At 28.5% G+C, this 26241-nt stretch overlaps 1 long non-coding RNA gene across 1 annotated transcript in view; it reads right to left on the reverse strand.

Annotated features, from left to right (window-relative positions):
• Nucleotides 1-798: 798 nt before the first annotated feature.
• The window catches only part of LOC142325526 (uncharacterized), a 30528-nt gene continuing 5085 nt past the window's right edge, over nucleotides 799-26241 (reverse strand). The window contains exons 2-4 of the long non-coding RNA XR_012756559.1: nucleotides 20955-21139; nucleotides 3750-3835; nucleotides 799-1009 (exon numbers count right to left, since the gene is read on the reverse strand). This is a non-coding gene — a long non-coding RNA (uncharacterized LOC142325526). The remainder of the gene's footprint in view (nucleotides 1010-3749; nucleotides 3836-20954; nucleotides 21140-26241) is intronic.

The raw sequence follows: 26241 nt of genomic DNA on the forward strand, positions 1-26241 counted from the left end.
CTGTGATTTTTGGCTATGCACCTTCCTATGTTTAAAATTCTGCTTAGAGGAAAGAAGTCTTGAAGACAGAGAAGAGATCAAAAGAAATGCAGCAAAATGACTTATGGGTTCACTTAAAATGACTTTGGAAAAAGCTTCCAACAATAAAAACATTGCTGGGATAAAACTGTTACATCAAAAGGAGTCTAATTTGAAGGGAAAAAAGTCACTGAACTATGTTACTATTTTTGTTTTTGGAGCCAAGATTGGATATTTTTTGTTTACACCTTGTATTTTACTTCATCTGAATATAAATCTGAAGCAAGTCTAATTTTACGTTTGTTAGTATCTTTGGATATCATTCCTTTAGTCTAGTATCTTACCAGTCAGTGGTTATCAGATGATTATTTTACAACCTAAAGAATTACAAATTTACACAACACTAAATTAATGGCCACTAATTATGGCTAATGAAAAGTTTTTTACAAATAAAATAAGCAAGCAATGAATAATAAAATTGTTTTTATTTGTTGTTGATTAGGGCTTAATGAATACAAGTGCCCATGTGTTACTTATAGCATGTACAAGGGATAAAATAATTTCTCACACATAAGATATCACATGAGAACAGAACCGATTGAACTGATGATGATCTAAACTGATAAATAATTTTTTTATAAAATCAAAATTATTTTCATAATCCTGTTAAGAATTCAAATCATTAATAATTTTAATCGTATAAAAACAATCTTTAGAAGTTTGAAAACATTTGAACTTAGGTATAAAAAACTGCATAAATAATAAAACTTATTAGAAAAAGGTTTATTTGTTTATTTAAGTTGGTTCATTAAATTTACACAAACAAGGTTGTAAAATAAATAAAATGAATTTTAAATTTAGTCATCTGAAATTAACTTCCATGTATTTAGACTTTAAAAATTATGTTAAGAATATATTTAAAATTAACCGAAGTAAAATATTCCAACTGAGTAACTGGTTGGTGAAACTGGAATTTAATTAATGGCCATACCTGTAAAAGAAAAAAAAAATATATATATATATATATATAACTGATTAATAATTATATAAAAAACATATTTCAGTAAAAATGCTATTGAAAAACTAGCTTTTCTTCTTTTATACAGTCAATTCAGATGCTATACATGTAAAAAGATGATGCAAGGTTATATAAAGCATGGTAATAACAACAAAGAATTGAATGATCCAAAAGTGAATGATGATTTTTAACAAAACAACCACAAATTGTAAAACTTTTTAACAGTATTTTGCTGTAGTTGAAGAAAGTGGAAAAAATTGAAAGATATATATGAGGGCCTTGCAGGCATAAGTCTTATTATGTTGCCGCATACTTTGTTCATGTTGGCAAGTGCAGCAGTAGCCAGTTCAATGTCAATGTCAAAAACACATGGCTACCCCCGCATCCACCAATCTGGCCTTCCCCACCAAGCACTGGCAGCTATGTAAACAGCAATGCAGGAAGGTGAAAGCATTTACAAATTTAACCAATGTCACATCACCTGTTACAATGAGGTCAAGGATTTCATCCTTCTCGTTACAGCAACGGTGAAGGAAGATTAGTGGGTGACCTCATCCTCTTTTTTGTGCGTTAGTCAGAAAGAAGCTTAAGCACCTAGCAAAGCACAAAATTTGTAAAGCCTAACATATCAGTTACAATTTTACAGCACATTTGCAATATGCAAGGAAAAAATTCAGATAACTCTGTTATTGATGATTTTCTCAAATTTTCACATTGACAATAATAATTGCAGGTGCTTACAACAAGTGCAGAGTTAATCAGTTCTTTCATTGTCTTGAATGTTTCTTCAACCTTTTCAAAACATATAGCACCACTGTCTTACTTCACTGTCACTCATGATATTCTTCCATATACTGCAGAAAATTCACGATGAATTTCAACATCTGACAAGTTTTTTGCATGAAGGAAATGGATGAGGTCCACACACACTTCACAATCAATGAGATTTTCTAAACAGCAGCCATTTTGAATGATAGTTTTACAAGAACAAACAAGAGAGCGATATTTCCAGTAACACTACTATAAAAACTCACTGAATTGGGTTATTCAACTGTACAACGATAGAATCACTATCCCCATTCCTTCACTCAATACCAAGGACCAGAAGTTAATTTCTGAATAGCCCTCCCAGTTCAGCGAGATGAGATGAGGAATTATTTTTTTCTCTGTGAAATCTAATTTCTCATTGCACTTGGTGATATCAAGCAAAATCTCTTTCCAAGATTTTAGCATTGTGTTCAGTTTGACTTTGCCAGTCATACAATTACATCCTAAAGTTGGTGTATTAAATGGTAAAACTTTTTTTTAAATTTATCTAATGTAGGATTTTAGTAGAAGCTCACTTAGATGTAACACTGCATTATCTAACAAAAGAACTATGCATTTAAGCAAACCTCCAGATCTAAGATTATCACCAACTTGAGGCACAAGGTGCTTCATAAACATTTTATGAAAATAAGATAATTCATCCATGCATCTTTTTGTGAATAATAATACACTAGTAAATTTTTCACTGTGAAACCTTTTATTCTTCCTTTCTTTTAAGAACATCTGAGAAATATAATATGCAAATGAATACAAATTGTTGTAGTCTATAAGAACCTTTAATATAATTTGAACAGTTATAGAGCAAATAAACTAAACAGTTTTGAAAAATGTAATACTAAAAATAACAGAATTGAAGTAGAGCAAAAATGAAGCAAACGCACTAAATATTATACACTGCTTTTTAAGTGCTTGGTTTATGCGCAGTAGTTCATTTTGTTTCTCTTTGGGTATGTGAACAGATGCAGTAAGAGTGCATAGGATGGGGAGGGAAATGAAGTTTCAGACGCAAGACAATGTGTCTTCAGTCACTTTACAGAGTCTATTGCCTGACTTCCATTGCCTGCAGAAAGACATATACACTTAGTACAACAGTACACACTTAGGCAAGCACACACGTGTCTTGCTCTACTCGTGCTGCAAAAGTACAGGCCCTCAACCATGACTAAAATATTCCTTTCAACCTGTACAAAAAGTACAATTGCAGACTTATTGCATACTGTGTTCTAGAGAAGGTGACTTAAAAATTACTGTTTGATTACACAAAAAGTTTGGTTTCTGAAAAATCCATTAATAAGACTGCATTTTTACTTACTCCTGTTTCTTCAAGACATCCAATATACCTCTTCACCATGCTGTGTCACAGCATGGCTTTTAGTAAGTTACAGAACATTGAAGACATTTGTGCATAACAAAAGTATTTTAAGTGGCAAAATGCCTTGTCTGAATCTGTACTATTCTGATCTAATGGAGATTTCAAGAAACCACACTTTGAATATGGTGAATCACAGACACACACTGTGTCTGTGATTCACCATACTTTACATCAGTTTGCACAAAACATTCATAAGATATACAGCAACATAAAGCTCTGCTGCAAGCTGGTCACTGTACTGAAGCCTTAACGACAATTGTTACACAAAAGTTTAGTTACGAAAAATATGTTGCTGTATAAATTTAATAAATTCAAGATAGAATTTGGAACATGATGTGGCATAGATAAGCAAATGTTATTGTTACTAGGGGCAGTGTCACATTTTTAACAATTGAAATGGTTATTTAGCACTGGATTTTAAGTAAAGGTTTTTCCAAACATTTTTTCTAATAACCACTTAGTATAGCTCTTTTTTCATACTTCCTAATTAATAATAGATATTAATAAACTTACTTTTGGAATTCCCATTCTCTATTATCCAATGGGCATACTTGACAAGTCTTAAGCCAGCGAGAAATGCAGTGGAAATGAAAAGCATGCTAAAATTAAAATTAATAATTACATACAAACAATATTATTAAATAAATCATGCAACATTAGTAAAATTCTATTATAACATAAATCACAAAAAATATATATATATATATTAAAGTAAGTAAATTTTTTTACAATAAAATGTAAAAATTAAGCATCTGAATACTTAAAAAGCTGAAAATTTAATCTAATCTTTACTTTCCATATTTTCTGGTTTCTAAAAGACAGTATATTCTGTGATAAAGATTTATTTTGACTAAACTCTCAATTTTTATGACTGCTGTTAGTAGTTTTAAACAACTACTAATTATTAATCTTACAGATTAAACAAGAACTTAATAAAACAGGTTACCTCATAGTTAGATACTAAATATAGAGGCAACTGAAAAATAACTCTAATATTTAAGTGAACATTAAAAAGTGGAAAAACTAAATCATGGAACATCTGCTGAACTGCTGTTAGTCACTTAAGTAATATACACTCCTCATGTAAATTTTTTTTATATTTAATATTAAAACAGCAGCAGATGATATGAAATACAATTTCTTGGCTGATTTAATGCTCCGATACGTGATATATCACAGTAATATTTTTCATTGGCTTACCACAAAGAATTGCTCAAGTGCAACATAAATTTTTAATGTTTTAATTTTAAGGAAAAAAATTTATGAATTTATTTTTAAATTATAAAACAGATCAAATTCAATTAAAATACAATGAATAGTTCAAGCGATAAAACTGTGTAGTAAAAAAAGTGATATTTCAGTGGGTTACAGCATTTCTGGAGTAGAGAAAAATCTAAGAGAGTGCTATATGAATGAAACCAGAGTTGTATAGTAGGCAGTTACACAGTTAACCAATTACAAATAAACATCACTGAATTTCTAACCTAAATAAATCGTATCTGATCAGACATCTGAAAAATCAAATACACTTGCAACAATTAAAATAAAAGGTATACCTGGTCTAATTATCTATGAGGTATAATATCATACATTAGCTTTACAGTATTGAGCCTAATGATGAGTCTTCAGATATAAAATAAATCAGCAAAAGAAAAAAGAGCAATAATAATTCAGAAAATACATTGTTATAAAATAAAGGTTTATGGGTAAAATGAATTATATTTTAAGGTTTTAAAAAATGCAACTGTATCACAAGAATGTAATAAATGGCCAATTTTTGGCAAATCACTACTGTACCGGTCACGTCAATAAGAATTAATAAATAAAAACAATTAATATTTAATCGAATTAAACAAAAAGTGGAGGACATGAAAACGGGTACAGAATTACATCAATTTTCTGCCATAATTTGACTATTTGTTAACAGATTTAAAAAAGTAAAATGTCACTTTGTTCAAAATAAAAGGCTTAATATTTTAGCAAATAACATAAATTTTGATAAAACTAATTAATATTTACAGAGATATAACAGACTGAAAAATAAATATGGCCGCCACTTTCTAATTTATAAAGGTATTTAATTCCTGATTTTTTGCTAATTTTAAAACTTTATTGCCAAGACGCTTACCAAATATTAATGTGATTTGTCTATCTAAACTTGAGATATAAATGTTTATATAAAAATAACAAGATGGTGGTCAGTGGTGGTGGTTATGGTGGGGGGGGGGGGTTGAATGAAGGAGAAATCATCATTTTTAGGATATTTCTTGTTTAGTTTTACAAGTAGAATCTGAAAAAGTATAGCCAGCCCACCATTTTAGAAAAACTCTGTACAAATCTGTGTCATCCTATCTAATTTGATTTTATTCTGTACTTGGTGGCAAGTTATTTATTTATAAATATATATCCATATTTATATTTTATCTATATATATCCATTTTTCTCTCATCTTTTTTCTAGTATATATATATATTCTAGAAAAAAGATGAGAAAAATGGACAACTGAATTGAATAAAAAAATAACAGATAAAATGAGAAAAAAGATAATATATATAATTTCTTATATACATATTCAAAAATAAATGTTTATTTGTTTGTCCCACATGCATTCCTACACCATTCATCTGATTGTAATGAAACTTTGGCTCAAAAAAAAAGTGTTCATAATCACACCAACTCCAAAATTCTGTTTTAAATTAATATTTAATCTGCAAACATGACAATGACATAATTAAATGAGGTACAAAAAAACAATATTCATTAAAATAGTAAAATTGCAAAAATAATCTGTTTAAAACTTTATAATCATTAATTTCCTACTATCAAAATTGACTAATACTGGATGCTACAAAATATGAGTTGAGTTGTCTCAACAAACACTCTGGCCATTCCTGATACCACGTTAGTAAGCCAGGTGGTTTTTTATAGAAACCTCATGTGATGGCAATTTTATCTGTCAGACTGTCATTGTATTCTGTTCACATGACTGTCCAGAGGGTGCCTAAAAGCTAAATTAATGGTGGAGATGCCATTAATGAAACAAGTAAAAAAAAAAAATATTGTTGCAAATGCCCATAAAGCAAAGCTAAAAAAATAACTTATATTTATACGGGTTTGTTGATCAAGTACAAGTACGGCTTTTACAAGAGGTATGTGAGAATAACCTCTCCCCCCACAAAAAAAGTATGGATTATTAACCCAGCTGTGTACATAATAATAAAACAGTTAAAAGAAATTAGTAGTTTAACTTATTCCACCCACTTGGAAAAACCAAAACCTGCTACCAACATGAAAAAATTCATTAGACATTTGGTATTGCAGACATAAATTAATGACTATTTAACCCATATTTCAGAAAGCCACCCTTGAACATGACGTAAAGGTTTTCCAGTTTACAAAGTTCTTAAAAATAAAAAATTCCTATTAAGCTAATTCTTGTACAAGAACTTCTGGAAGATGATTTTGATCACCAGGTAATGGACAGTGAATTTCCTATAACTCAAATATTCAAGGGAAAATAATTCAACTTATGGAAATTTTGAGAATGTACAGCACTATTTAAGAAAATATTGCATTTTTTCCATATACAGTTTTATTACATGATTATGTACTACTGGTTAGTACATACATGATGATTTACATCAGGGATTACCCCAAACAGTGCTGGTTTTTTTTTGGTGCTACCAGGGTTGCAAAAATGCCCAGGGTTTGAGAATTTTATGACTGGCAAGGATTTTTTTCATTTTAGACCTATATGTTCAACATCATGTTTTTTTAAACAGGCCATGCATCTCTCAGCCGACCTTGGACCAAATGCTGACATCGATTTTGACGGAGGTGTGGCTACTGGTCTCGCCACAACTTTTTACTTAGTCATTTGACAACACAACAGGGACAATCATGTATGTAATAACTTGTCTACATGTTTTTGATCATTTTATCTCTATTCGTTTTTTGTCTTACCAATAAATAATGTTTAGTAAAATGTTCAATAATAAAATATGTTTAGCAATGGGCAAAAGAAAATGTGTGTTTAATGTTAATCTGCAACAGGAATACAAATTTTTGAAATTGTGTAATGACAGTAACAATGAACGTGTTTATTGCACACTATGTACTGGAGAATTTTCTGTTGCACATAAAGGAAAGGGTGATATTGAAGACCATGTGAAAACAGCTAACCATAGGAGTGCTATTAATGGTACTGCTTCAGCAAACATGAGATTTTTTTTAAACCCAAAAATGGGAATAACAATAAGAGTGATCTAGTGTGCTGTTAAAGAAGCTATAATTTCATACCACACTGCTAGACACAAACTCGGTTTCAAAACATCAAACTGCACATCTAAACCGGTTAAAAAGTTGACTCAAAATTTTCATCTGCTAGAACCAAAACCGAGGCAATTATTGTTTCGCCATTTATTTGATATGTTGAGTTCTTTGGAAATTCATTAATTATGTAACAGTAATGATGGATAGCTCAAACAGAAGTGAAATAAAATTTGTTCCAATTTTGTACGATATTTCAGTCTGGAGGAGGTAATCAAGTTAAACTTTTAAATTTTGATGAAGTGTCAGGTGAAACTGCTCAAATTTAGACTCTGTATCTTTTGCAGTGTGTGAAAAAATACAAACTTGGAGAAAGGTTGATTTGTTATACTGCTGATAACACTAATAGTAATTTTGGTGGTGTGAGGAGAAGGAATGTGAAGAAAATGTGTACAGAAAAGTTCAAAGTGATTTAGATAGACCTATTTTAGGAATTGGTTATTCAGCCCACATTGTACACAATTCAATACAAACACTCTTGGACGTAGAAGTTATTGTAATAAAAATTTATAAATATTTTCACATATATGCACTATAACTTATATTTTCACATATAACTTAAAGAATTCTGTGAATTTTTGGAAACAGATTACAAAAAGTACTATCTCATGGCAGTACGAGGTTCCTTAGTTTGATATCTGCAATAGAAAGAATTCTTTCCATTTTTGATGGCCTAAAATCATACTTATCTTGTCACAAATGCCCAAAATTATTTGATTTTTTTGGAAATCTAGACAGTGAACTGCTTTTGAAATTTTTATATGGTACTCTACAATCGTTTAATAATATATTTCTGAAATTAAAAGCTAATTCTATCACAGCAACAGAAGCATTTCACATATATTCTGAATTAATTTGTCAACTTCAGGAAAGAAAAACCCACAGATTTATACCATCTTCTGCCAAAGAATTGCTATGCACTCTAAAAGAAAATGATGTTCAGGAACAAAAACAAAAATTCTTCTCAACCTTAGACAATTTTTATAATTCTGATATCGAATGCCTAGAGTTGTGGAAAGCCAGTTTTGACAAAGTTAATAAGTTTCAGTGGATAAAGTTACGAACTGAAATTGCCTGGTCTGATTTAGAAGAGTACACAGGTTGTTAATGGAATTATAAAAGATTTTGTAACTATTGATGATCTATTTGATGAACTTACATTGTTGAACCAGGTAATTCAAAACCAAAGGGTAGGTTGTGGTTCAAGTTCTGAAAAAGTACCAGATACTACTGAAAAGAAGTGGAAAGCAATTTTTAAGGTGTTTCAAAAGACTGATATTTCATGTTACAACATTTCTAAAATGGTGAGTTTATGATGTCTTTGCCTGGGACATCTGCTCCAGTTGAGAGAGTTTTTTCAATTACGGGGAATGTTTGGTCTGCAGAAAGGGGTAGACTTTCAGTATCTACTGTTAAACATCTGCTAAATGTTAAAATTAATTTAGAATTTTCTTATTATGAATTTTATGATGTAATTAAAATAAACAAACCATTTTTGAAAAAAGTCATGTCTAATGAAAAATACAACTGAATAAAAATAGTTTAATGTTTCAGTAAACTGTTAAAACTTTTTATGTCCTGGGTTGGACCCAAAAAAATATAAGCCTATTTATACTTAATACTCTCATATACTATCATATGACAGTATATAAGATTATAAAGATTTCTCTTATTGCTATAGAAAGACACAGATTTTGTCCAGTATTACTGTACTGTACCTGTGAAAAACTCTGCAGTATTTTATAGCATAATCCTTTCAAAGTTCATAGATTGATAGCAATCGTACATATCACCTCCCTATGCTTCAAACTTCATCCTTTGGTAGTACCCCTTCTAATATATATTAATAATATGATTAATATATATTTTGAGAAAACCACAGATCCACTACACTTGCTATCCATTAAATTTTGTGATTAGATTCTTTATGGTCAGACATTCTGTTTTCATTCTTGGTTTTTCAACCAAGATGAAAACATTGTAACACCTTCAACTGTCTGAATTCATGGGGAAAAATAAAATATCATAGCATGTGAATTGTTCTTCAAGAAATGTTCTATTTTCAGAAAAAATTAAAAATCATAATAGGTCTAATATATTTGGGTCCCCTTGCTCCTCCATGGGACTCTTGCAAGAGTCCCTAATCCCTTTAATTAAAAAACTCTAGTGCCCTTAAATACCAAGAATTAAAATATTTGATGTTTGAATCATTCTCTTTGAAAATAATTTCTCTCAAAAAATATTTTAAAAAAAGCCGGGAAAAGTTTGCATATCCCAGGCTAACACTTTACAGGATATTTAAATATTTAGAGTACTACTGTGAAAAGGGTCAAAATGCTCATTAAAAAAATTTTGATTTACTTGATCAACTGATGTTTTTACATTAAAAATTATGCAGTGTTAAATGCATAAATTTTTAGTAAAAAATTTCCATCCCAGTAGATTCCCTTAACCAAATCATCAAAATTAATTTGATTTTATCATCAAAATTATTTTTATTTTAGAGTATAATTGCCAAAAAATATTTGGGTTCCATTTGACCCCCATCAGTCAACAGCTATTTCATAAAATATTTTGAATAATAGCCTGCAATTTGAAATCATCTCTGCTAAAAAGAATAGTCACAGATTCATAAATAATAACAATATTTACCTCTATCAAATCAGAAACAAAATGTTTTCATGTAATACAGTACAATACTTGGGCTTACAAGAAATAATGGTTGCATTGCCATTTTTAGTAAATTACTGGACCATTTAAAAACATTTCCCATCCATTTATTTAAAATATAATTAAAAAATGTTCTTTTACAGAAATAGTATTACTCTTGTTTGATGGATTTTTAAATAATAATTAATGAAAAATGAAAAAAAACCTGAATTTTCTGCATCTCTGTTCAACATATACATAAATGTAGGCTCATATAATTTTCATCACCTTTTGAATTGTGTTTATACGTAAATATTATTTCTAGTGTTTATAATTTTAAAAATACTGGCAAAGTATAATATGACTTTCCTGGCTATTAATAATAAAAATTAAAATAGTTAAGAGCCAAAAAAAAAACATTATATATCTTTTAGAGTTGGGAATAAAATTTAAGGAAAGGTTTTCTAAAATTATTCATATATAGGGTTAAGCTTAACAAAATTTACTTAAATAAAGTTTTCTCTAAATCTAACTAACACCTTTTAATAACTCCTATAATAAGAAAAAACATTTTTTCAAAAAGACTTTTCTGCATTTTAGATCCAGGGTCTAATTTATAAAAAAAAATTATAGACATTTCTTGATGATCCTGTGTATGATATATAAGTTTTAAAGATTTTTTGAAAACTGAAGGAAGTTGGAGCAAAAGAACAAAAACGTTCAATTTTAATTTACACAAAATCTCAATTTTAAGAGGTGGGGGTTGATTTTTAAAAAAGATCTTTTGGATTACTCATATATGCATTGTAGGTAATAAATTTACTTTAATACATTTTTCTCTAAAATGCCTTTGAAAAAAATCAAAATTGTTTTTATTGCAACCCCCTTAATGAAATTAAAATCAGTATATATAGAAGAAATATTTGACCTGATTTGAAGATCCATTTGATCAGTCCTGAGAAGTAAGGTCAAAAGCGCATAAGTAGATTTTTTTTTGGTTTAGATCAACTAGTTGGATCCTAAAAATGTAAAAATTCACAAAAAATCCTAAAAATGTAAAAATTTGCTTCATTTTCGACATGATCGCCATACTTTCTCTTTTAATAAAGTAATATAAACTTTATGATTTCTTTATTTTTATTTTTAACTTAATTAAATTAGTTTTAATTAAAAAGACTTGAATCGCATTTTTTATTTTATGATTAATTGTTAATTTTTGAATAATCCTCTGTTTAAGGCTTTATCATGGATTCCCTCGATCCATTCAGGCAAATGCTGGCGCTATTTATATTTTTTTCTCTGTAGAATAGCTTATCTACCCATTGACACTCCAATCTGTAACTAAAATTCAAATGAATTGCTTCCTGAAATCTGTGATAGTATTTTGGTCCCGTTGTTGCAGGTACATTTCGCAGATATAAAGTGAATAAGAATATTGTTGGGTATGATATTCTCCTACAGAGAATTGCAGTTAATTCAGTTTTTCATAACTAATGACAGATAACTATCTTTCATTTATATGGCTTATGTTAGGATATTGAATTAGTAAATTATTACAGTACTCTTTCGGAATCAAAATGAAAGTAATTTTACCATTACTTGGACTTGAATGCTGCCCATAATATTGTGTAACAGCTGATCAGCAACAACACTGACGAAAAATGAAAAAACCTGAATTTTCTGCATCTCTGTTCAACATATAAATAAATGTAGGCGCATATAATTTTCATCACCTTTTGAATTGTGTTTATACGTAAATATTATTTCATGTGTTTATAATTTTAAAAATACTGGCAAAGTATAACATTACTTTCCTTGCTGTTAATAATAAAAATTAAAACAGTTATAGCCAAAAAAAAAAAAAACATTATATATCTTGTATCCGCATTAGTTAATCCTGTATCAGCAAGACAAAACTGTTTTGTTTGATAACAATTGGAAGTCTTGGGGTTTTTGATAAACTCCAGTACAGTTGTCAAATATAAATTTTTTTTCAGAATGTAATAAAAAAAACTATAATCATGATACAACTCTGTGCTCTTCAATAGGAATATCATTAAAGTTAATTTCTGTTTTATATTTATTCTTGCATGGAAGGTTGTGTACATAACTCTCTGTCTGCCGGTCTTTCTGAGTGTGATTTTAGTGCAAAGGAACAAGCAGTAAGAATGGCTAAACCGTTTTTAACTGCTTGCTTGTACTATGTTAGTCTCTAAATTAAATCGGCTAGACTTAATTAATTTTTTGAGTTCTAAAGCAGATTTTTTTTAATGTGCTGCATGTATATAACTTAATCTATTATTAATTGGCCTCAGAATAGTAATCTTTCCCTGCCTAATTTAATTGAGAATGTAGAATCAGGTTAGATAATGTAAAAGGCCTGATGTGAACTTGTAAAAAGATATTACTGTTAAGCGATAGATAAAACTTCTTATTTGAGAAGTAATAATGGTTATCTTTTCTTTTTTATAATGCATAAAATTTTAATTTAAGTTGGATTTACATAAAGAAAACTTGTACGTACATGTCTGTGTATGTTTTTTTTTATATTTCAGGTCTATTACGTACATGTATTTTCAGGATGTGTAATTAATAAGTGTACACACATATGATTAAGTTGCATATTATTTTTTAGTTACACTTAAATAGTACTTAAGCAGTTATTTGCATAGTTTTTAGATATGGTACATATTAATTGAATAGCTAGTTAAATAAATCAACATCACTATAAAATTTAAATAAGATATTTTTTGAGTTATCAGTTTACATTTAATTATCATTTTTAAACAGGCCATCTATTCGTTAACTAAGCCATACTTATTTTTTATTTCATAAATGTAAAATTTGTAATTATTTCAGCTGTTTATGCTCATGAGATGTTTCTAAAACTTTCAAGTTATTTTTGAAATTTACATTTGATGATTTATTTTTAATGAAATATTTTATAACATTTTCAATTTTTTCTGTTTATTTTTAAATTTATTCATTTATCAAAAAATCTTCCCTTCACATGGTCTTATGGATCTAATCGCAATAAATAGTACTTGTTCCAAGTTAAAATATTTCCTTCATCATTTAAAGTAGAGATTACCTTGTTCAAGTTGAGACCTCTGTTAATATTAAACAGTAAAAATATATTTTTTATTTTAAGACTAGTAAAAGGTTTTGAGAGTATAATGTTTACACGTGCCTGCTTCTTAAGTTCTTTTATTCTAATAATATGTATTGTAGTATTACTAAAAGTGATTTGTAATTTTTAAAAATAGAAAAGTTAAGACAAAAGATTACATGATCGTATATTATAATAATATTACTATTACGATAATTAAAGTATTACTAGTAAAGTATGTAATGTTCAGATATGTTTGAACAATAAGAAATTTAACTAATTGCTAAGTAAACTTAATAATTAAATACTTTATTTACTTATGTAGTTAAAGTTCTGAATGACTTCAGACATGAAATGTTTATAATAATTAATTAGCAGCGATGCTAACAACTTGTCTATTTCATGGATTAAGTTATAACTAATTAGTGATGTTGCAGGATGCACATCCAAATTCAGTTTGTATCCAGTTTAATGTATCATTACTTTTCTATATTCATGTTACCAGTGTTCTTGAACTGTCACGATTCAATTAATTGCTTTACATAACAAATGTCAAATTTAAAAAAATAAAATTGTAGTTATATGAGCTAAGTAATTTATATTTCTTTAATATTAATATAGTATAAGGATTCATTTATTTAGCTCATATTATGTGAAATAATTACTATTGATTATAGTCATATGGCATATAGTTAGAGTAGATCTATCTATTGCACAGATACTGGAGATGATTCACACCATCGCTTTTGGTGATGGAAATAATATATTGCTTTCAATCTTAATGTAAATTAGTAATAAATTAAAGATTTGCAGGCTGGAAATTGTTTTATTAATAAAGCAATGTTAAAAAAAAGAGTTAAATCTTTATTATTGTAATATTCTAGAATTACATTTATCATATAGTAGTAAGTAATGTGAAGATAACGAGCATTCTCATTTATATCAACCATTCCTACCCTATTCGGCTTCAAATTGAGAAAAAGCTTTTTAAGATCTTCACAGTTTCAGAAACCTCCATGCCTGCATCTGAATAGAGGCAGTATTGACCTCAGGATGTTCCCTAGAAACAAATTAGGAATTTCCTGTTCTCCAGAAAATAAATGATTTAATGTATGTAATTCTGCAGTATTTGCAGTTCAATACTCCCAAGTAAGATGTTGTCAGGGAATACGAGTTATTTTACACTTGGTGACCTTCATGTAACAAACCACTGCATTATCCTCAACTGAATACACTGTGGATACTGAAAGATTCATATTTCCTTATGTATTAATAAAGCAAGAGTACTTTAACACTTAGTGCTGGGGGTATCAAAATGTGCCTGTTTGTAGAATGGTAGCCATTTTTGCTTATATTTGTAACTTCGTAAATTTAGAACTAAAAATAATATAAAATTTGTACTTAAAACAACATATAAAACCTCAACTCTTCTAGTTTCAAATGATATATAATATATACTTCTACCATTTATGAATAAAAAGATATAGCAGATTTTTGAAAGCCTGTTTTTAAATAAAAAATTTTTTTTTACATTCGGTTCACGCTTAAACTATCACCAACACTAATATTTATTAAAATTACAGTAGGCCTACACCAAAATAGTTTTACTTTTTAAAAAATTTAATTTTTAGGTAATTTTTTTTTAATGAAAAGTTTTAAAACAAGGATCTTTACATAAAGCGATTTTGCATTCACAACATAGAAATGATGTATCCTTTCTTGTCACTTTCCTATTTTCATTCAATCTTCATCATCACTTTGTAAATAAAAAAAAAACATCGACTGCATCATTATACGAATTGTTAGATGCCATTATAACTATAAAACGCGAACGTAAACAAACACGTAATTTCAACGATTGTAACTGCACGATACCAAATCGATTTTATAATAATCGATATTACCAAAAGCGCACTCTCTGCCTTATTTAGGTACTAAAATGTATACGAAAGTAGTGGGGTTAAATCCAATCTTTTTTTTTTTTGAAATATTTTCACGTGGCTTGCTAGCGATAACAAGATGGCTGCATGTTGTGAGGAAACTTGTCTTTCTAAAATGATTTTAAATTCAGTCAGATTGAATCCTAATTGACTTACTTATAAATAAAGTATTATTTTAATAAAGCTGTAGTTTTACTATAACATTTAACGTATATTAAAGTATTACGGGCCGTATACTCGTCCGTTTGACTTTGATGAGATTCGGCGTCCAGGTTCATCGCTCGGCTCTACCCTGCGTATTTGTTTTTACATTAGACTTGTTATTGTGGGTGAGTACGTTACGTTAATTGTACATAATTGTTTTAATTAGTTATTAAATAAGTGATTTTATTGCATCATATAAAAGAATTGTAAAGAACAAATATGGCTGATGCAATACATTCGTAGTTTTGATCAATCAATCACGGTTCATGAAAAGCAGAAAAACAATGATATTTATGATGAGATGTTGAAGAATGGTGTTCAAAACTAGCATTTTTTACTTTTTATTGGTTAGAGAATGACAAGAAATTTACGAGGATATCATATGTTGAATCAACACCAGATGACACTAGTAAAGCATATCAGCTTGTTCTCTTTGAAGAACAAAAGTCGTTTAAGAATTCAAAAGCAGAATATAAACTGTACACCAGAGTGCAAGTGTAAGGAAAGGATGGCAAATGTAATGGAGATTTACATGTAATGTAAATGCGGTCTTTGGAGGTATTACTGTAATATTTTGTTGAACTAAACTGAAATTAAAACTAGAAGTATTTTGGACAAGATGAAACAGCAACATATATTAAAGAGACAAGAAGAGGAAAATATGTTGAACAGTGTGACAGGTATTGAGGTCAGTATCAAAAGAAGGGACAAAATCTGCGAGTAAGGGAATGTAAGGACATTCTCAGAGAGCTGGCATCTCTCTGAGATTTATCCATTTACTTACATTATTAAGAATGCGTTCACATATCAGAACATCACAAACAATCAAAATCCGTTCTCATTATTGGCATTGAAAGTTTTCACCAAAATCAAATTATAAGTGTTAAAACATTATTTAAATTTATTATAGTTCGTAAACCGAACAATCACTACTTTTACTAACAATAATGACTAATTGTCATATTAAAAAATATATCAACACTTTAATACTCTTATTTTAAGACTTTCGAAAAACAAAAAATTCTCAATTTGATGTGCTCATAATTTGTTACCAGATATCAAGCTAAAATTTCTTGCAAGGCTCTCAAAATGATTTAAAGAAATATGTAATATTCATTTGACCTAATTCCATTTAAATTTACAGTGACCACATTTACGATAACATTAACTGTGGAATAGCTTGGAAATTCTTTAAAATCAAATAATACTTCACATGTTATTTAAAACAACTAAAACGCTCAGTCCATAAAATGGGTATTTTGTAGTCGCACAAACTGGTAACTTGGAAGCTCCAAACAACCAGTAATACTAAGATAAAGTAACTAAAAATAAAACAGCTAGTTTTTAATTACAGTATTTTATTTTACACAGTTTATTATTTAATTTAGGTTTTAGTAAAACTTTTAACTTTAGCCTGACTGACTAAAAAAAATCTAAAACTGGAAGAAAAATTGTCTAAAGAACAAATGATATTAAACGAACAGGCACACTTTCTCTTGACACATTGCTGCTTTTGGGTGGCAGTATCTGAGAGCTAACTTCACAGTCATGTGAATGATGCACGCTCAAGTTATTGGTTAAAGATTTTTTCTTGGTAAACCCCAAACCAAATTACAAAATTAATAGATAATTCATAGGTGATTTCCAAAATCTTGTCCACATTTTCCAGTATTTTACTGGTAGTTTCGCTATACTTATTCTTAATTCCTTTCAAACTTTTAAAAATAGTTTTAATTTTTTCAAACTGTACTTAAATTTAAGTATAACTGTATTTAAATTTAGTTTTTATTTGGTTAATTAACTTTTCATTTTTATTAGTTAAATTATATATATTGTAGACAAAATAAAGTGTTCTATGATTTAACTCTGTAAAATAACTCTGACGGTTAATAATGGTGTAAATGCACATGATTTATGCATATTTTGAAAATTCATTAACTCTGTTCAGAATCAAATATTGAAATTTTTACTGTAGATGCATCATATTACGTGGTAAAATTAAATTTTTGTCCCAAGCCCCCACCAGAGATAAAAAACCTCAAACTTTCAATAGATTTAAAAGTTTGAATTTAAAAAAAATAATAAAAAAAAGAAGGGAACACTTATCAATGTTTTTATTCTAGCTATGGTGAGTATGACAGCTAATATAATAAAAAAAATCAATTCGATATTTCACAACCTTCATTGCGAATTTAAACTGTAAAACAGGATTTATTATTATTTGATATCAAATTTTGGTGGTCATTTTTACTTAAGGGGTTTTAATATAAAGGACCCAAATTAAAGAGGAGAAATTGATGAAAAAGAAATGTTTATATGTTGCAATGTTTTGGCATAATCCAGTCTAAAAACATTAGTTTATGCTAATGTCTGCACAGCCAAAAACAAGTATATATGGATAAACAAGTATGGCCACTGCTCACAAGCAGTGGCCAATATATTAGAGAATAACTTATAAAAGAAATAAAATAAAAAATGATGAAGCAACCAAAAATATTTTGGCCGAATTACTTCATATGAATTGATTCTTCATCTTAACAGTATTTCTGACTGAAAATACTACTTGCTTCTGCATCAACTGGTTCTTCAAAACTAACAACTCATTTTTATTGTTACAATATCCTGAAAGAGTAATACCTGCAAAGTCAGCAATAACAAAACTACAGGCTTTATATAAAAAAAAAGATTATAGAGATTTTTTTATAGCAATTTAATATTTTTTTAGTAATATTTAACATAAACTCGTTTTTTTTCTCAGTTGACTCCCTAAAGCCTGCATTAAGAAGCATTGCTTCGAAAAATTATTTTTGATAAAATAATAAGCACTGAAATAACAAGCTAAATCATTTTACATAAATAATGTATCTAAATTATTAGTCTGTAATATATGTTATAACATTCAGTAATACTGAAAAGATATCAAAAAACTGTTTACTCTTTATGTTACAACCATGAAATATTTATAATGAACTTACCTTTTTAAAAGTATTATAAATGGTAATTTTGATTTTTGAAGAGAAAAAAGTGTATGTGTGTGTGTGGTGTACATGAAAGACAAAAATATAGTTAACAGAGACCACTGTAAAGTATGATTGCCAGGATGGTCTTCATCCTCCGGAATAGTTTTTCGGTTCAATATGTTGGTGACCGATCACTGAAGGGATTTTTATCATCTGCTATCAAACCAAAACAGCTTTTTAATGACTATGTTAAAACACCAAGCTGACCCCCCAGCTATAATTTTTTCAACTCTGGTAAACTGTAGACAAAAACCTTTACGTGTAAAACCTTCAGTGTTAAAGGAAGGTGCAGCGATTGTGCTTCTGCGAATCAGTTAATTATTCTGCAAATCTGATAGCTGTTGAAAATATCTGCCGAGGCATTTCAAACGATGGCATCCTGACAGAAACCGAACTGATGACTGTTGTGTTATCAAGCTAGAGGGTCTAAAAGACAACCTCCAGTAAAGCCCATCATGGCTATGAATAGAGGGCGGTATGGCAACCAAAATCACCACAAGACAGGTAGGTGTCTTCCCCTATGGGGGTCAGAATATAGACAAAATGACTTTTGAGAGCCAACTTATTAAAGTAGATCCCGATCTGTGCCTCCTCAGCCCCTATTACTAATTTTTATTTTGTTTTTACTTGTGAGAATATTGTGTAAAGGTGCAGCCGATTGAATATAATTAAGGTATCCAGAATAAGGTAACCTGATACCAGATGGAGATGTAATAGATACCCGATGTGGGAATTCCTAGATAATAAATCTCCTAAAACAGTTTTTTAACAGATAAATTTTTCTTATTTGTTATATCTTCTTACTAACATTATACAGAATTTTGTTTTACAAACTCAAATTAAACTCTATTAATATAAAAATCAAGTAGCCATTTTACCATAATTTTATCATCAAAGTACTTTCACAGAATTCCGTATCCTCAGTCATGATGAATCTATTTAATTAAACTGCATATTAAATAAAGATATACTATAATATTATAATGAAAATTGCATATTAATCTATTACATGGGTGCTGTGCTGCTTCATTGTTTTTATAAGAGTATAAAGTAATATTTTTCTAATAATTAATTTTATGTCATCTTTACTAATTTCTAATATTTCAAAATTTGTATTTATATCAGAAATATTATGTTTATTGTTTATCAGATGGTTTGCCATATTATAAAAAACTAATTTTTTTATTTCTATAATGTTAAAGAAATTAGTTTTAAAGGCTCTATTGTTTTTCCTTTATGAATATCACAATCATTTACATTTAATTTTATAAATCCCACACAAATTGTTTTTGATTTTATTATTATTATTATTTTGGGTTTCTTTAATATCTAATTATACGGTTTATTAGGTTTGCGTGCTTTTTTTCTTTTTCCTGTTTAGCCTCTGGTAACTACCGTTTAGATAATACTTCAGAGGATGAATGACAATGATATGTATGAGTGTAAATGAAGTGTAGTCTTGTACATTCTCAGTTCAAACATTCCTGAGATGTGTGGTTAATTGAATCCCGACCACCAAAGAAGACCGGTATCTACAATCTAGTATTCAAATCCGTGTAAAAATAACTGACTACTAAGACCTGAACGCTGTAACTCTCAACTTCCAAATCAGCTGATTTGGGAAGACATTCACCACTAGACCACCAACCCCGTGGGTTCAGGTTTGCGTGCTGGTTTAAATATTTCTTTACTGTAAGTTTTAGTAGTTTTCAATGATATAATTAATGTATAAATACTTTATGTATATGATTTCACTTTATTGTATCGTCTTATGTATTGTTTATAAGGTAGTTTTACAAAGTATCATAGGTAAAGTAGTATCATATTCATTTTCAACCGCTATATGTTTTATGTTTACTTTGTTACTTAACATTTCTTTGTTATTACATGTGTATTGGATCGCTGTATTAATTGTATCTGTACAAGTGTTAATTTTATGAGACCAACGATAATTTGATTTTTTATTAATTATTATATTATTAGATGTAGGTTTTCAATTAGAATGATGTTTCAATCTGGCTGTCCTTGTTTATTTCAATATTGACACCTAAATAATTTAACATTCTATTATATTATCCAATTCAATAGGGAATTTAAAATTTAATTTATTTAATAATATTATATGTGCATTATTTATTATCGGGTTATATATATTTTACATCCAAAAAAGATACTTTACCCATGAGATTTCCACTATCAGAAATATACTTACAGGATTTTGAAAGTAAATCAGTGTATGGCATTACTTTGTGTCAAACACAAAGTGACTGACTGAGGATAGAGAATCCTATGAAAGTACTTTCATGATAAAATTAAGGTACGCAACTCTATATTCTGTACTAGGTGCTTTTTATGTTATTAGAATTTTAGATAAAATGTAACTGTATAGAAAAATAATATGAATCTTAATATGAAATGTATAAAGCCATTTACCAACAACAGTACAAAATTCGATAATGCTTCTTACCTTATGCTTATTTTTTTCCTAATAGCACTTTCGTGATTTTCCCTCATCGGTTAAACCTTTTCTCCAAATCTGTAATTACAAGAACTGACAGCATAGTGAACTCCATTATTTTCAAAAAAAGCAAGTCTGTATGCTACTTCTGATAAATCTGGTGCTTAACGGTTCAACAGAGCCAGAATAGAAAGCTGAAACAGATAGCCTGATATAATAAAAAAAATTTGATATAACAATACAGTAAGTTTTGTTGTAAAACAATCAATTTTGTACACAGTTTAAAATCAGTGTGGCTACAGCACATGTAAACTAGCATTCGCATTTAATTTTTATAATGATACAGACAGAATCCTGTTTTTCACAGTACAGGAGGGATTTTATCTAAAATAAAGAATGACACTAAACCGAATAAGAAAGTACTTTTGGAAAATGTGTCATCGGTATTATGAGATAAAAGTTTCAGGACATTTGCTTAGCACCTGTAAATAATTTTCACAGATTACAAAAAGGAAATTGAAAATTATCTCTTAAAATATTACAATTAAAAAATTATTTTTTAAAAATAAATACATTTACGGTTGGTTAAATGGAATATTACATCTTTACGTATATTTTTAAGACTACATTCAAAATCTTACTGATTAAAGATACTTTTTACTTTAAAATTAAAAAATGAAGTACTACAAATTAAAATTAAAGTACTCAGACAATTTTATTCAGCCTCTTACAAGAATAGAAAGATACAAGAATAGAAAGTAACAAAAGTCGAGTTATAAAAGGAACCTCACCTAAATGAAAAGATAATTAGGTACTTACGTATTAACACCACTGCAGCTACAGCTTTTTTATTGTATTTTGGTGGAAAATGGGCCAATATAGAGTTTAACATGGATTCATCAAAACAGTCTTTATTAATTTTAATAAATGGTCATTTATATTTATTTTATAAATATAATTTAAAACTTAACCTACGCTCGCTAACCTTGACTAATTAACAGGAGTGTTTTGATTATTTAAATAATTAATTGCAATAATTACTGAATTTATTAAATAAATACTCAAATTACGGTGTTAATTAGTCAAGGTTAGCGAGCGAAGTGAGCGTAGGTTAAGTTTGGTAAAATTATATTTATAAAATAAATATAAATAACTATTTATTATATAATTAATATAAGAGACTGTTCATTTTCCACCAAAATCCGATTGACTACTTTGTTTTTAAATAAATTTGTAGCTGCGGTAGCGTTAATACACAAGTACCAATAATTAAAATAGATGTAAAAGATCACTTATGGAACTGTTAAAAAATGGTAAAATTAAAAAATAAATAATATGTGCAGCATATTTGTAAATACTTGATATCAAGTTTTTATGGCATGTTAAGTCTAAAACATCAAAATACTAAATTCATGGTCATCAGTAAATATCAGGTGTGCGGAATCATTTTACAAGCAAGTGTGAAGCTATACAGGATGAAAATTCTGAAGAAAAATATAAAGTATTATCTGTACTACCAAAAATACATAACCTGATATGCCTATGCGACCTTTAATTAATTTCACAACTGCCCCTTCTTACATCTCTAAAATAGATAAAATACTTAGAATCAAAATGAATTTAAATTTTCTTTGTATCCATTCTTTATATTACATTTACAAACTTGTAAATAAATTAAAAGATTTAAAAATTGGGGATAACACCAGGAAGACATAAGTTAACATGTACCATAGCATACCCATAGATGAAACAATCAACATAATAAATAAATTAATACAAAATCATGAAGACCATTTATTTATTGATAATATTATTGTTATTATTCATTATATAAAATGAACATTTAATAATTTTGAACAAGTTAAATTCTTACCATAATGAATTGAAATTTACTTTTGAATTGATAAAAATAGGAGAATAAATCACTTAAGACGACTGTATCGAAATAGATAATAGGAATAAAAATAATCGATTCATAACTTCAGTACATAGGAAACTCACAACCAACCAACAAACATAAATATGCAAATCATCTGTGGTCACAAAAATTAATACTTATATGAACATGGTTATATAAAAGCAATCAATTACACAAGTATAATGGAAATAATAAATAAAATAAATAAATAGATATTATAAAACAAATTGCTAAATATAATGGTTATAATGAATGTTTAGTAGATAATATATACAAAAAGCAATGTCAAAAATTAACAATTATACATATTTATTACAGATAAACACACAGAAAATGACAATGTATATTTAAAATATACTGATAATATTGTTGAAAACATAAGGGTTTACAATAAAAATCTGGTTAAACCTGCATATCAGACAAAAAACCATTTAATAAAACATTTAAAAAATAATACACGTATTGCTTCATATGATTTAAACAATTCGTTTAAAAATAAAATGCAATGATTATGACCATATTTATATAGGTACTTTAAAACTAGATTTGATGAACATTTTAGATATTATAAAATTAGAAAATTGGGTTTAACGTTTCTGATAATCTTATTAATAATAGACATTCCATGTCTGATATGCATACAAATATTAGAAATACTGGAAATTAAAAAATACAATATTAATACAAATAAGGTTTTTGACATTTTAGAAAGATTTTACATTTATAAATAAAAAAATTAATTTATTTGATCAACCTACATATAGAATATGAGGATTACACAATCATAGAAGCTGCTGTAGGTAGCAGCACTTCTGTAGACATTGGTAATTCATAATATTTCAACTGTGGACAGTTATATAACTTTATTTACTTTAGTAGACAGTTCTATTGATTTTATTTTTATTTTTGTTATTAATTTTAATTTTTACTTTTAATTTGATTTTTTTATTAATGACTTCATATTTTGTATAAGATTTAAAATTTTGAATATAAAAAAAAAAAATAGTTTTATTTCTGTTTTGATTTAATTGGAAAAGGATCTTTTTAACAATTTTAAATCTCACTTCTAATTTTAATGAGCAATTTGCAACGAAAGATTTGAAAAATTATACAGCAACTGATGATGCGAGGTACTTGTGAAAGTGCTCTTGCTTGGATTATGGAATAAGGTAGGCGTCATCCTATTTTTTTATTTTATTAATTCTGTACTTGGGTTGATCGGATTTATATAAAGGATGAAAAACATGTATTTTAAGAGTAGTATTGATGAAGGTGGGTTCACAAGTTAGAAATTAAGTGCAGACTTGTGAAGACCAAATCAGCCTTCTTCTGACGTACTTGTGTCACCAGACCTTTTATTGGCTTGCGTACAAGAATGCTCAGATGTTATATAATCTCTATTCTCTTGTATCTAGTAGAATCAATGAGGCATCTATTAAAAAAAAAACTTGAAACCTTTGAGATGTTCGTCTTACAGGTTTCTTCTAAAAATACGTTGGTCAGACAAGGTAACAAATGCAACGATTCTAAGCGGATGAAAAACAATATATGAATATTTTCAGGTATACTCCAGGTGCAATAGCTTGGAAATGCTTTAAAATCAAACAAAAAAAACTTGAAACCTTTGAGATGTTCGTCTTACAGGTTTCTTCTAAAAATACGTTGGTCAGACAAGGTAACAAATGCAATGATTCTAAGCGGATGAAAAACAATATATGAATATTTTCAGGTATACTCCAGGTGCAATAGCTTGGAAACGCTTTAAAATCAAACAATACTTCATAGTTAATATATAACTTCAAAAATATGCTCAGTTCATAAACCGGGCATTTATAAACCTATGTATTCATGAACACTTAATTTAACTGGTAACTCAGAGCACCAAATAACCAGTAACACTAAAATGAAGTAACTAAATATACAAAACTGCTAAGTTCTAATTACAATATTTTATTTTAAATGGTTTATAATCTAATTTAGGTTTCAGTAACATTTTTAACTTTGACCGATCATATTCATAAATATTTCCTAAAAAAAGATGTCTAAAAATTGAAGAAAAATTGTCTAAAGAACAAATGATGCTAAACAAACAGGCTCATTTTTTCATAAACAGCCACAGCTTTGCATTGTTACTTTTGGGTGGCAGTATCTGAGGGATTAACTTCACAGTCATGTGAATGATGGATGCTCATGTGTATGGTTAACATTGTTTCTTGGTAAACCCAAAACCAGATTACAAAATTAATAAGTATTCACGGATGAGTTCCAAACTATTAACTAGACACAGACTGATTATAGGCAGTGATAGCAATGTCTATCTACAATGTTGTAATATGTAACCGAACATGTTTAAACATGACCGATTAGTTTGGACATGTGCAATTATGGTACTTGTGTATTATAATGGTGCCACAATCTTTGGAAGGTTATAACCGGCGCAACTGATGAGTTAAATAACTACATTCTACTTCTTAGGAACAAGACGATAAATTAAAAAACATTTGTTAAGTTAATGATGAACTTAAGTAAAATGTGTGCGCTTAGAATTAGGGATCTTCCAGGGTATTCAATTTTAATTCAACAAATTTTCAAAAATTTTACTGCATCATTATTTTTGATTTTGATGATATTTGGTATCTGATAACTAACCACCTTGTAGTGGCTAAAGAATATTTTTTATATTTTAAAAAAATGTTTCTCGAGTAATAGACTATTTTCTAACTTGCAACAGGTAAAAACACATTTTTGTCACTTTCTCCATGAAGCATTCTTTTATTTTACATCTTACAGAGGTCAAAAAGTGCTTTTTCGAAAGAGTAACTTCATCTTAATGTACTCAAAATTCATTTTGCTACATAACCAAATCTAGTAATGTTTAATGAAGTTACACGTCTGGGCTAAGGGTAAGTGACAAAATGTTAAGTGACAAATAAAAAATAGATTTTGAATTGTTTTGTAAAAGGGTAAAGTTAAAATTAGTTTTAAAAGTATTAAAATAAAATTACTTCCCTTGGAGTACGAATGTCATTATATATATAATGTATTATATACGAAAGGTAAAGTCGATAGGTGGGTGGAATATATTGAAGAGTTATACGGAGGAAATGAATTAGAAAATGGTGTTATAGAGGAAGAAGAGGAAGTTGAGGAGGATGAAATGGGAGAAACAATACTGAGATCTGAATTTAAGAGAGCATTAAAAGATTTAAATGGCAGAAAGGCTCCTGGAATAGACGGAATACCTGTAGAATTACTGCGCAGTGCAGATGAGGAAGCGATTGATAGATTATACAAACTGGTGTGTAATATTTATGAAAAGGGGAATTTCCGTCAGACTTCAAAAAAAGTGTTATAGTAATGATACCAAAGAAATCAGGG

The sequence above is a fragment of the Lycorma delicatula genome, chromosome 5 (genome assembly GCF_047948215.1).
Source record: "Lycorma delicatula isolate Av1 chromosome 5, ASM4794821v1, whole genome shotgun sequence".
Taxonomy (NCBI): Eukaryota; Metazoa; Arthropoda; class Insecta; order Hemiptera; family Fulgoridae; genus Lycorma; species Lycorma delicatula.